A 12,200-nucleotide genomic window follows, 5' to 3' on the forward strand; every position below is an offset into this window, starting at 1 on the left:
GCTTGTAGATGCATCGCCCAGATCCCTTTATCATCCCGTGACTGTCTCTGTGTCTTTGTAGGTCTCTCCTCTTCTTATAATGACACCAGTCATGGGACTTAGGGGTCACCGTGATGCAGGGTGACCTCATCCTAACTGGATTACACGTGCAGACTATGTTTCCAAAGAAATCCATATTCCGAGGTTCTGGGTGGATGTGATTCGGGGGGGTGGGGACACTATTCAATTCGCTACAGGTGGGCACAGAGGTCTTCTCCAGGGTCCCAGGAATTGTCGGGTACAACTGGCTCTGGGCTTGGACCCTGAGAAGATGTGGACAGAGGCCTGAGGCTTTGACAAGATGGTTCGTGTGACCTCCAGCTGTCACGTGGTCTGGGTCTTTCACTTTATCGTGTGAGCATATTCTCATGTCTTTGAATTTTCTCCTCCCCCATCACCTTTAATAGGCACCCAGCGGGATCCCTGGATGGCGCAGCGGTTTAGTGCCTGCCTTTGGCCCAGGGCGCGATCCTGGAGACCCGGGATCGAGTCCCACGTCGGGCTCCCGGTGCATGGAGCCTGCTTCTCCCTCTGCCTATGTCTCTGCCTCTCTCTCTCTCTCTCTCTCTGTGTGACTATCATAAATAAATTAAAAAAAAAATAGGCACCCAGCATCCCACCCACGGAAGAGGCGTGGCTGCCTGTCACCCCCCACCCCCCACTGGGGCAGCAGGGCTGGTCCCAGCGCGCTTCATTCTGGGAAATGGCAAAATGGTGTCTGGGGAGTGGAGCAGGATGGCATCACTTAGGGATGAGCTTGTGGGGACTAGAGAGCCCGCATCTGTGCACCTCGAACTGGAGCCAAAGTAATTGAAGCGTGTTGCCCCATCGGGAGCCAGCACCCCCAAACCAGGCAGGCTCCCCGTGAGGAGGATGTGCTGCTTCAGCCTTGTCTATTTTTTTTAGTTCAGGCAAAAACATAGCACATAAAATTTGACATTTTAAAAGGTACCATTCAGAGGGGCTTAGGATGTTCACAGGGCGCCACTGTCCCTCATTACCCACTTCCCAACGTTTCCATCTCCCCAGAACGGAACACTGTCCCCGCACGAGCCGCTCCCCACCACTGGGCCCCGGCCTCTGGCATCACTGCCCCACTTTCTGCCAGGAGGAGCCGGTTCTGGACATTTCACACACAGGGAATCACACGCTACGTGGCCTCGTGTGCCTGGTTCCTTCCCCGAACGTCCGTGTTTTCATGGTTCGTCCACGTCGTGGCACGTGTCAGAAATGCATCCCTTTGGGAGCACCTGGCTGGCTCAGTCGATGGATCTCAGGGTTGCGGGTTCGAGCCCCACACTGAATGTGGAGATTACTTAAAAATAAAATCTTTTAAAAAAGAATTTATTTTTTAATTGTGGTAAGATATATATAAAATTCACCATTGTGACCGTCTCTAGGTACACAGCTCAGCGGCATGAAGCACACCCACCCCCACCACCGTTTCCAGAACCTTCCATATCCCCACACCCCGCTCCCTGCCCCACCCCCGGCTCCCACCACCTCCTCTCTGTCTCTGTGGACGGGCCTCCTCTGGGGACCTCCTGGGAGTGGGGACCTATAGGAGGTGTCCTTCTGGGTCTGGGTCCCCTCCCTGAGCCCGGTGTCCTTGGGGTCCGTCCACGTGGGGACAGGTGCCAGGGTCCCTTCCTTCCTGGGGCTGGGTCATATCTGGGTGTGGACGGACCACCCTGTGTGTATCCTTCAAGCACTGATGGACGCTTGGGGTGTTTTCACCACTTAGCCATGTGGAGCCTGCCGCTGTGAACATGGATGTGCCTCAGTGACTTGTGATCTTATCAGGACCTGGGGCAGTGAACAGGTCCCATGCGGGGCCACCACCCCACCCCACACAAGACTGAGCCTGGAGGTCCCAACTACAGGGAAGATGCCAAGAGGGGTCCTGGGCAGAGTCCTAGGTGTGGGGCGGGACCCCCCGAGTCTGAATCCCAGCCCCATGGCCTTGGGCAGATCAGTTCCCTTGATCTGGGCCTCAGTTTCCTCATCCGTAAAATGGAAGCAGTGAGATCCTTTACCACAAAAGCCTCAGCACAGTGCCTCGGCCACTCAGAGCAAGTCCTCAGCGAATGATTCTTGCTGCGGCTATTATGATGGTTTTGAAATGATTCTCCTGTGGTATTCCGACCGCCAGCCCCTCAGAAGCCGCCAGCCCCTCTCCCAGCTCTCCCCCCTCCCGGGCATCCCCAGCCCGCCAGCGGCATACGAATGCTGTAGTTATTTCTGATTTATCCCGGGCCCCCGAAGAAATACATTTTCTTCAATTATTAATCATCGAGGTGTGAGAGATACAGAGGAATGAAATTAGCTCCCTGACCTTTGGGGAGAAGGACACGGGGGTGGGGAGGGGGCGGCCCCTGCGCCAGCAGAGGCCCCGTGGGGGTTCTGGGGCGAGGGCTGAGACACCAGGGCGGGTGAGGGAGGAGTCCCAGGAGTTGGGAGTCTGGAGAGGGGGCCTGACGAAGCCGGTTGGAGAGGGAAGCCACTGGCCTATTTCCCTTTTCTCCCTCCCTCTCGGGGGCCGCTGGGGGTGCAGGGTCAGGCTGGATGAGGGCTGGGCACCAAGGTATGAGGGGCTGGGGGCCAGGACCCCCAAGTTGGGCTTTAATCTCCCACCCGTGGGAGGCAGGCTCTGGCTCTGTGTCCCCTAGAATGTGCCCCCCCCAAGTCTCTGCCACAATGTCTCACTCTTCCACCTCCTACCTTCTCCTTCACCAGCCGCAGCTGACGTGCCCAGGCCCCTGGGAGCCCCCAGTCCTGGCCTGGGGGACACACACCCACACAGCCTGAAGGAGCCCCAGCGCTGGAGTCTCCGGGAGACTGTGCCCTGGAGGGCCCTGGGGGGCAGAAGCTTGGGGGCTGGGAGGGGTTCCGGTGTGTTGGGTGGGGACAGAAATCAGGCAGGAGGACAAAGTCCAGCTGGGGTGACTGCACCAGTGAGAACAGCTGGGCTGTGCTAGAGCATGGGCAGAGCTCAGCCGGGCGGCTGGCAGTGGCTAGATGTGCAGCTCGATGGGCTGTGGGACATGGGGAGATATGGGAGGACTCAGCAGCGGAGAGGTGGTCCAGATTGGACTCGAAAGGTCCCGGGGGGGGAAAGAGAAAGAAAGGTCCCTGGGGAGCCAGGGTGGCATCAGCCGGGGAGGGAGTCCTGAGGAGGAAGGGCCAGTGGGCGCTGTCGCTGGGGCAGAGGAGGCCAGGTCGGGCCTGGACCGGGCAGAGCTGGGAGGGAAAGATGCTGACCTGCTCCTGTCCCTCAGAATCCCGAGGCTCGCTGTCCCCCCACCCCCACCCCCACCCCCACCTGGGGACCGAAAACCGGAGCTGCACCCAACACTGCACCAACCTTGCTCCCACTCACCCTCCTTCCCAGGACAGGTCAGGCCCCGCGGCCTCTGGGTCTCCCGAGGGCCCCAGATCGTGTCCAGCCTGCCAGCCTCTGCCCTTTGCCTCTGCCTGAAAACCTTTCCCGCGGCTCAGAGGGACGGGAGGGAAAGGGGACGCTCGCCCCGGAAAGATGAGGGAGATGCAGAACCGTCAACCCTGGGGAAGCCCGAATTCCCCACGGGGCATGTGCCGCAATACCCATTTTACAGAGAACGCCACTGAGGCCCAGAGAGGTCGAGAAACGCCCTGGAAGTCACACAGCCAGGCAGTGGAGGAGTCAGGCTTTCTGTGTCACTTCCATGTCACCCAAAACCCCTAGAGAAGCGTTTGGTGACGAGGCCACACAGCTCCCTGGGCCGGCCAGGGCGCGGGTGGGAGCGGTCTGAGGGCAGCGGGAGGGGGCGCTGGGCCTGGTCCGCACACCTGCAGCCACCCCGGGAGCTGGAGCCAGCCGGGTTCTGCGGGCGCACAGTGGGGCCGGAGCCCAGGCTGTGCGGGGCAGGTGCATGGCCGCGGTCCCGCGTGGGGCTGCCAGGGGCCGCCCGCCCTCCCTCCCAGCTCGCTGCGGCGCCGATCAGCAGAGAGCGATCGATGGCGTATTGAGCACTTTTCAAGCTTCGGTGATTTTCGTGGATTCAGTGTAAACCGCAGCCTGGGCCCCCGCTCCCATCGACCTCGGGCGGAGGCGCCCCTCCCCACGATCCGGCGCTGACAGCTCCTGCTGCCTGGCTCTGCGCCCCAGCACCCTGCCCGGATGAAGGACTGGGGGTGGGGGGCACAGACAGGCCACGGGGAGGAGGTGTCCGCCTGCAGGGGGAGAGGCCACCGGAGCCCTGGAAGGCGGGGGCGGGGGGAGTGGCCGCGGGGTGTTAGAAGCTCCCCCGGGAAGGAGGCCGGGCAGGGGGAGGGCAGAGGCTGGGGCTCTAGGCTCCTGCGCTCCAGCCATCTCCTGCTGCCTGTCCCCGGGCCTAGGCCGGATCCCAGCTCCTAACTCAGTGGCTGTGTCTGCTTCTTGGGCTGCTCCCTACAGATCCCCCCTTCCCCCGGGGCCCGGGTGTCGTGCTCCACAGACCACGCTGGTCGCTCCTGAGCCAGCATGAGATTTGCTCCCACGGCACCTAATACTTAGCAAGGGATTCCCACAAAGCACAGAGGCTGCACAGGTAACCTGCGCAAAACAATCCCACTAAAGCGGCTTTGTTCATCCATCTATATGCCCACTCGTCCACCCCCTTCCCAGCATGCCCACGCATGTGTTCAAGCATCCACCTGCCCACTGATTCACTCACCAGCCCACCTGTGCACCTGCCTTTTCACCAAGGTGCATCTATTTAACCAGCCACCATCCGCCCACGCAAGCCAACAAAGCGCACACTCACCACTGTACCGGCGGCTCGCCCTTCCGTCCATCACTCACCCACTCACCGATTCGCCCATCCATCCTCCTGCCCATCATCCATTCATTTATCTATCCTTTTAGCCATCCATCCGTCCACCCACCCACACGCTCACCAATTTGTACGTCCAGTCTTCCACACTTCACGCACCTGTTCATTCATCCGCCGATCCACTCAGCCGTCTAGCCAACCATCCACCCACCCACCACCAAACCACTCATCTAGCTACCCTTGCGTTCACCAACTCATCCGTCCATTCATGCATCCGTATAGTGATCCTTCTAGCCGTCTACCCACACAGTCAACAAGCCATATGTTCACCAACACACCCAATGGCTCATCCCTGCATCCATCCATCCACCAAACCACTCACCCACTGAGCCATGCATTCGCCAATTCATCCACCATTCACTCATTCGTCCACCATCCTTTCTCCCATCCATCCACCCTTCTACACATTCACGTACCTACCTATGTACCCACTCACCTACACACGCACTTACTTATCATCCCTTCCACTCAACCACCCATTCAACCACCGTCTTATACATCCAATGATTCATGCACCCTCTTGTCCACCTGTCCATCCACTTGCCTATCCACTCGCCCATCTACCCACCTACCCACTCATTGATTTACCAATCGACTTGTCCCCTCATGTCTACCACATGCATTTTCTGTGGTCATTTCTGGGCCATCCTGATGCTGCAGTCTGGGGATAAGGGTGAGTCCGCCCGGGTTCTATGCCATGAGTCCAAGACCAAGGACATGGCACCCACGCACGAAGAACTAGGTCCAGCCCAGACAAGGGCTGACGTGAGGTATCCCCTCATGTGAAGGAGGTGCTGTTGTACAGAAGAGCAAATTGAAACCTGCACAGTTGGGGAGAGGGGCGGCCAGCTGTCGCCTTTGTGGCGGTCAGAGCGGGACTTCTGTGGCCACCCCACAAGAATTGACCATGGCTGAAGCTCGCTCTCTGACTCTGCTCCTCCTGGCTGCCCTCACCCGGGGCTGCTGTCCCTCTTCTCTCTCCGCCTGCACCCCCCGCCCCGAAATCTTTACTGAAACACAACAGGAGGTGGGGGAAGCAGGTGAGGCCCCACATGGAGCTTATGTTTTACTTGGGGAGACAGAGTAAAAAAAAAAAAAAACAAAACGGAACAAAAACCAGCAAAGAAGCAGAATCATTTGCTGCGAGGCTGATTCCAAAGCCCTCCGCTCGTGGCTGGCCGGGCCCTGGGGACGGGTGCCTGCCTGCCTCTCCGGGCCCTGGGGAGGCTGAACCCCCAGCACCGCGGCCCGGAGCCGGGGAGGCAGCCGCAGGGAGCAGGGATGGGGAAAGCTGCCATGTCACAGCGAAAGAAGGAGGCAGCGGCTCTGAAACCCCCTTCATAATTAATAAATGAAGAATATGGTTGTTAATCGATGGAGCTGTGAAGAGAATATTGATTCCAACCTCGCGCTATTTTTTTTGTGCCGCTTAGATTTTTACACCTCATTTAGAACAAGGCTTCCCCGGGGAACTCTTAAAACCAAAAGATATTTGCAGGACTCCAGTGGGGCGGGGGGCAACATTGGGGCCAGACTTCGGGGTGGGGGCTGGGGGAGCGAGTGGCGGGGGCGGGGCGGGGAGCAAGGCAGGGAAATAGTATTATCATCAAAGTTGCCGAATCACTGTGTCTTTCCCCGAAGCACCCATTTGAATATTTGATTAAGGATCAATTATTGCGGGTATCGGGAAAGGTCATTGGGCAAATTCCCACGAGGCCATGGGGGAAGTTTCAGGGGTAGAAAAAAAATAAATCTCGTTATTAGTTTTTATTACATAAACACCGCCTGTGTACGGTGGCACAATTGTAGTAAAATGACGAGAAGCATCCACCACCGTGAAAAAAGAGCTGTGCTGCCATTCCGGGGAGAAACCTTGAGACTTCTCAGACACAACCCTATACGTGTTTGTGTAAAAATAATCGTACTTGAATATTAAAGTAGTTTACAAATATGGCTTCAAACGTCGCGACCAAGAGGTTAGCCGTTCTTCCTGATAAAAAAAAAAAAAAAACATGTCACCAGGGTCACAAACGATTGGCAAATGCTATAAATTTCATGGAGGAAACGTGATCATTGATAATTTCATTTCTGAGAACTGCTGTTTCTGTTTTTTAAAATTTATGTTATTTTTTCCCTTTTTTCTTTCTTTAGTTTTACATTTTAAAAATTTAAATTCAGTTTGTTCTGTTTTTTTATTTTTTTATTTTTTTCTGATTTTTTTTCTGTTTTTTTAATGAACTTTATTTATATTTTGCAATAATTTTAGATGCACAGAGAAGTTGCAAAGATAAGACAGCCCCCGCGGCCCCAGCTTCCCCCCGCGGGAGCATCTTACACTCCCACCGTGTGTGTGTTACGAGTGAGAAGTGAGCTCCGTGTTACAGCTTTCGGACTTGACTCGGATTTTGCCACGTTTTTCAGAATCCCGTGTAGGATTCCACATCGCGTTTTGATCCATGTTCATTAGGGCTTTTCTCACGCAGATATACTCAGGGATGTGAATACACCTGTCTTATAAATAGGCAATCGAAACGCTGCTTTGCGACTTCTTTTTTTTTTTTTTTTTTCCCAATTAGTGTAATATTGTGAACATTTTTCGGCCAGTAGATAAACATCTTTTTCACAGCTTTCGGTAGCTGTATCGTGTCTGCCAATATAACCGAGTTTATTTATCTCCCTTTTCCTTCTTCTAAAGATTGAGGTGAAATTCACATATCATAAAATTAAACATCTTAAAGTGTACGATTAAATGGTTTCTATCATAGTGACAGTCATGCAATCACGTCTGCTATCAAACTCCAGAAAGAAGCCCCATCCCCATCAATAATCACCTCCCACCCTTCCCTTCCCCCAGGCCCCCAGCCCCCTCCTTACGTGTGGACGAGCCCGTCCTGGACGTGTCACACACGTGGACTCACACCCCGCGGGGCCTCCTGTGTCTGGTTCCCTCCCCGACCATCGTGGGCTTGGGGTCCATCCCCAGGGGTGGCACGTGGGGGCCTTACTCCGGTTGGTGGCCCAGGGACACCCCTGTGGGCACATGGACCACATCGTGTGTATCCATCCAGGTGTGCATGGGAACTTGGCTCATTTCCACTTTTCGACTTGTGAGTCCTGCTCCTGTGGGCCCGTGTGTACGCATACATGCTTGGGCACCTGTTTTCAATTTCTTGGGGTCTACACCTCTGCGTGGGCTTGGAGGGTCAGACGGTGACCCTATGGTTCACTTCCTCAGCCACCTATCATTTGAGCCTCTACAGTTTTCTCTCATTAAGAGCAGCGCTGTGATACCGTGATGAGCATCCTTGTGCTGCATCTTCTCTGATGGCCTCGCAAACTGAAGTGCCGCCGAGTGAGAGGAGGTCTTCTGAGCACGATCGCTACATGGGCCTGTGAAGGGCTGTGCGCCCCACGCTCTCACCAGAACGCCGGTGACACCCACCTCCACCGGGACAGTAGGGATTGTCACTCTGTTCAGTTCTGCTGATCTTATCTTCATCGTCTCGTCCGGTTCTGGCCATTGTCACTGCCTTTGTGAGTTGCTTGTTCTGATGTTTTGCCCATTTTTCATTCGGGGAGCCTATATTTTTTTCTTAACAATGTAGAGAATCTCTTTGTAAATTGAGGACATTAACTTTGCCATTCAGTTTTAAGATTTTTTAAAATTAATTTGACAGAGAGAGCACAAGCAGGGGGGGCAGGACAGGAAGGAGCAGACTCGCTGCCAAGTGGGGATCCTGACACGGGACTCAATCCCAGGACCCCGAGATCATGACTTGACCCGCAGGCAGATGCCTCACCGACGGAGCCTGCCAGGCGCCCCTGACGTTCACTCTTAAACACTTTCGTAGGTTTATCATTTGCTGCCATTTTTGCCTAAATGTTCTGTCACAGGACTTACCATTTTCTGCCTTATACCATCTGCCTTGGGGTCTCTCGCTGTAAAAGTCTCCCTCCACCCCCGAGGTATGGACATTCAATTATCCCCAGATCACCACGCCTCCTTCAGTGTGGCTGGACGTACTGTCCTTAGTTATGGGGATCTATCCCCTTTCATGGTCTTGCATGCTCCTCACAAAGGAGCCCAAACAGCGCAGAAGTGCCCTCAGTAGGAGGGAGACCCGTGCTCCCGCAGTGCTCGCTTCGGTGCCGCAGCTGCCCTGAGTGCTCACTCAGAGGGACGCGCAATCCTCACAGGAACCCGTGGCCTGGGCTCACTAGCCAGCATTCCGGTCGGGAAGCCGAGGCACAGAGAGCTCAAGCCACCTGCTGAAGGTCACACAGCTGGCCCGCGGTGGGCCCGGCTTTGACCCCAGGCCGGCTGTCCGTCCGTCCACGTTCACTCCTACCCCCCAGATAAGGAGAGGATGTGGGTGTGTGTGACTTCACACAAGCAGGAGCCTCACACACAAACCGCCCACCTCACGTCCCCGGCTTCGTCCATTCGCGGGAGATGCTGGGCAGGTGCGTCCGTCCTGTGTAGGTAGGGAGGCAGCGCCATCTGGCTCCGCGGCCCCATACCGTCCCGCGTGCCTGCGTGTGCGTGTGCAGGCCTTGTCGGGGACGCAGCCACTGCTGTATGACGGACGTCACACTGGACAAACCTGTCTCCCCGCTCGGGGACCCCTCGCCAGCCTGCTCGGTGCCCTGGGAGGCCGGCCCCCGGGGCTTTGTGCTGCCTGGTTCCCATCTGGGCTCGGCCACCAAGGAGCTCTCGCGGGCGATGGGAGGGGCGAGGAGACGCGCAGGGAGGCACCGTCCCCGTGGCTTCCCAAGTCGTCCAGCCTCCGTAAAAGCAGACATGAAAACTGAACCACGGTGGTGGGTAGCGACGTGCCTCAGTTTCCTCGTGTGCATGCGCCGTCTCTCCCCGGCACAGGCTCCTCGGCGGGTCTGTCAGTCCCCAGGCGTCTCAGAGATGCTGCACGACACCTGCACTTACACCGACACACGGGCCGGCGCGCCGCTGACTCGGTCAGGACGGTGGGTTTGCCGGTCTTGTCTGCGCTGCCGAGGCTGACGGGATGGCCGGGGTGACTCGGGGCGTGCAGCGCCCTCCGGAGACCAGCGGTGACCCCCCCAGGAGTCACAGCCTCGTCTAGACCCCTCCCATTGAACACCCACCTGGCCCGTTACCTGTGACCAGGAGGTGACCCGGGGTGGGCCTCACCTAATCCGGGGCCCTCATGCAAAGGGGGCCAGGTGTTCCTTATGGCCAGTCCTGCGGCTGGGACTGTCCCTGTCCCGGTTGCTGGTTTGAGGAAGCCCACGGCCCCCGCAGCCCCCGCCGTGAGGATCTGGCGCCTGCCAACAAGCAGGGGCCTGGAGGAAGCCTCTGGGCTGCAGAAGGAGCGCGGCCAGGTCACTGCAGCTCTGGCGGGGCCCAGAATCCCACCCAGGAAACTGCGAGGTCCCCGGTGGGGGTCGTCCAGGGCCCTCATGCCGCTGTCCTCCGTTGCGTGGGGGTGGCCTCCTCGCACACCCAAGCACAGTGACGACACCGTCCCCCCGCGACGCTAAGGCTGATGCAGCCGCTGGGCTCACGACCTCCCTCCCGGCGCAGCTGGCATGGGGGGAGGGGGGGGGGCTGGCCCTCCCCGCCGAGGCAGAGCTCTAGAAAGAAAGTCTGAAGATTGAGCCTGTTTTGCGATCAATCTGCTGTGGTGGAGACCCTGATTGATGCAGACATTTATATTCTTTCCAATAAAAGAAAAAAAAATGAGTCAAAGAATATGCTGCAAAGATCATCCTACAACGATCTCTGCGGTTGGGAGAGATTCCAGGCCCTCGGGAGCGGGTTTTCTTCCGAGTCACGAGTCACGAAGGAAGCAGCCCCCTCACTCTACCTGCTGGGCCAACAGCAGCCCCCGACTGCAAGTGAAGACACCTCGATCCTCGCGACACTAGCGAGACATGTGCTTCTCAGGCCACTGACAGGGGAGCTTCGTGATTATTGTAACTCCTTGATTATTCTAATTTCACAATCCTTTCCCCCTTGCTTTTTCTTTTCCGCGGAAACAAGTCCCCCCGACACTACACGGCTCCTAAAATCCTGGCAACTCCCAAGTGTGTTTTCCGCCACGTGAACTCTAGAATCATTTTGTTCAGTTCTCCTTCACCCCGTGGCAGGGGGCGAGGGAGAAAACTGATTGGGATTTTGATTGGTATCGAAATAAAAATGTATGGATTAATCTAGAGGAAATCGACATTTTTGCATTATTGGGTCTTTCCGCTCAGCGACTGGGGCATCTCTGTTTATTCCGTGCTGTTTTTGTGTGTGTCCTTCAGGAGCTGATATTTTTTCAACAGCCTGCATGTGCCTTAAGTGGGGTTTTTTTCTTTAACGATTTTATTTATTTAATCACAGAGACAGAGAGAGAGAGAGAGAGGCAGAGACACAGGCAGAGGGAGAAGCAGGCTCCATGCAGGAAGCCCGATGTGGGACTCGATCCCAGGACCCCAGGATCACACCCCAGGCTGAAGGTGGCGCTAAACCGCTGCGCCACTGGGGGTGCCCATTTTTCTTTTTTTTCTGAAGAGTTTTTTGAGTTTTTGTTCTCATCCTTGTTGTCATGGATGAATTGTTTTTATTATTTTTTGCAACATATGTTCTCACTGGAGGCTGCCAGACTGGGGGAGGCTGTATATTTACGTTGTAACCGCCTCGAATAAGCTGCCTGCTGGTTCTTCTTCGTGAGCCCTCTTGGTGTTTCCGTGATAGGATGACGGAAACAATGAGGGGAAACAATGATGATTGGAAACAATGAGGGGTGGGGGACTGGTGCCCTCCACGGACTTCACAGCCCCCACAGGAGATCCGCTCACCTGCTCCATCATTAACCCAGACTATTTCATTATCCTCTCTTATCACGTGGGCTGGCACCTCCAGTGGGCGTGAAAACACGCTGGTGAAGTTGCCAACTCCCTTCCGGTAACAGGCATTGACCAGAAGGCTTCCTGGAAAACACATAGAAGGGGGCTGACCCCACCAGAGGGCCCCCATTCGACACTCACCGTCCACAGGCCTGCACTTCAGAGAGTTGGGACAGTCACTTGGGGCAGGGTCCCATGTGGACCTCATGTCCCACTCTCAGCTCCCACATGGCCACTGCGTCCCTGTTCAGGGCGCTTACAAGTCACCAGTGGGAAAGCAGAAGAGATTATCAAGAACCCCCTTTTTATAAAGATTTTATTTATTTATTCCTGAGAGACAGCGAGAGAGGCAGAGACCCAGGCAGAGGGAGAAGCAGGCTCCATGCAGGGACCCCAATGCAGGACTCGATCCCGGGACCCTGGGGTCACGCCCTG

The sequence above is a fragment of the Canis lupus genome, chromosome 19 (assembly GCF_048164855.1).
Source record: "Canis lupus baileyi chromosome 19, mCanLup2.hap1, whole genome shotgun sequence".
NCBI classification, from domain to species: domain Eukaryota; kingdom Metazoa; phylum Chordata; class Mammalia; order Carnivora; family Canidae; genus Canis; species Canis lupus.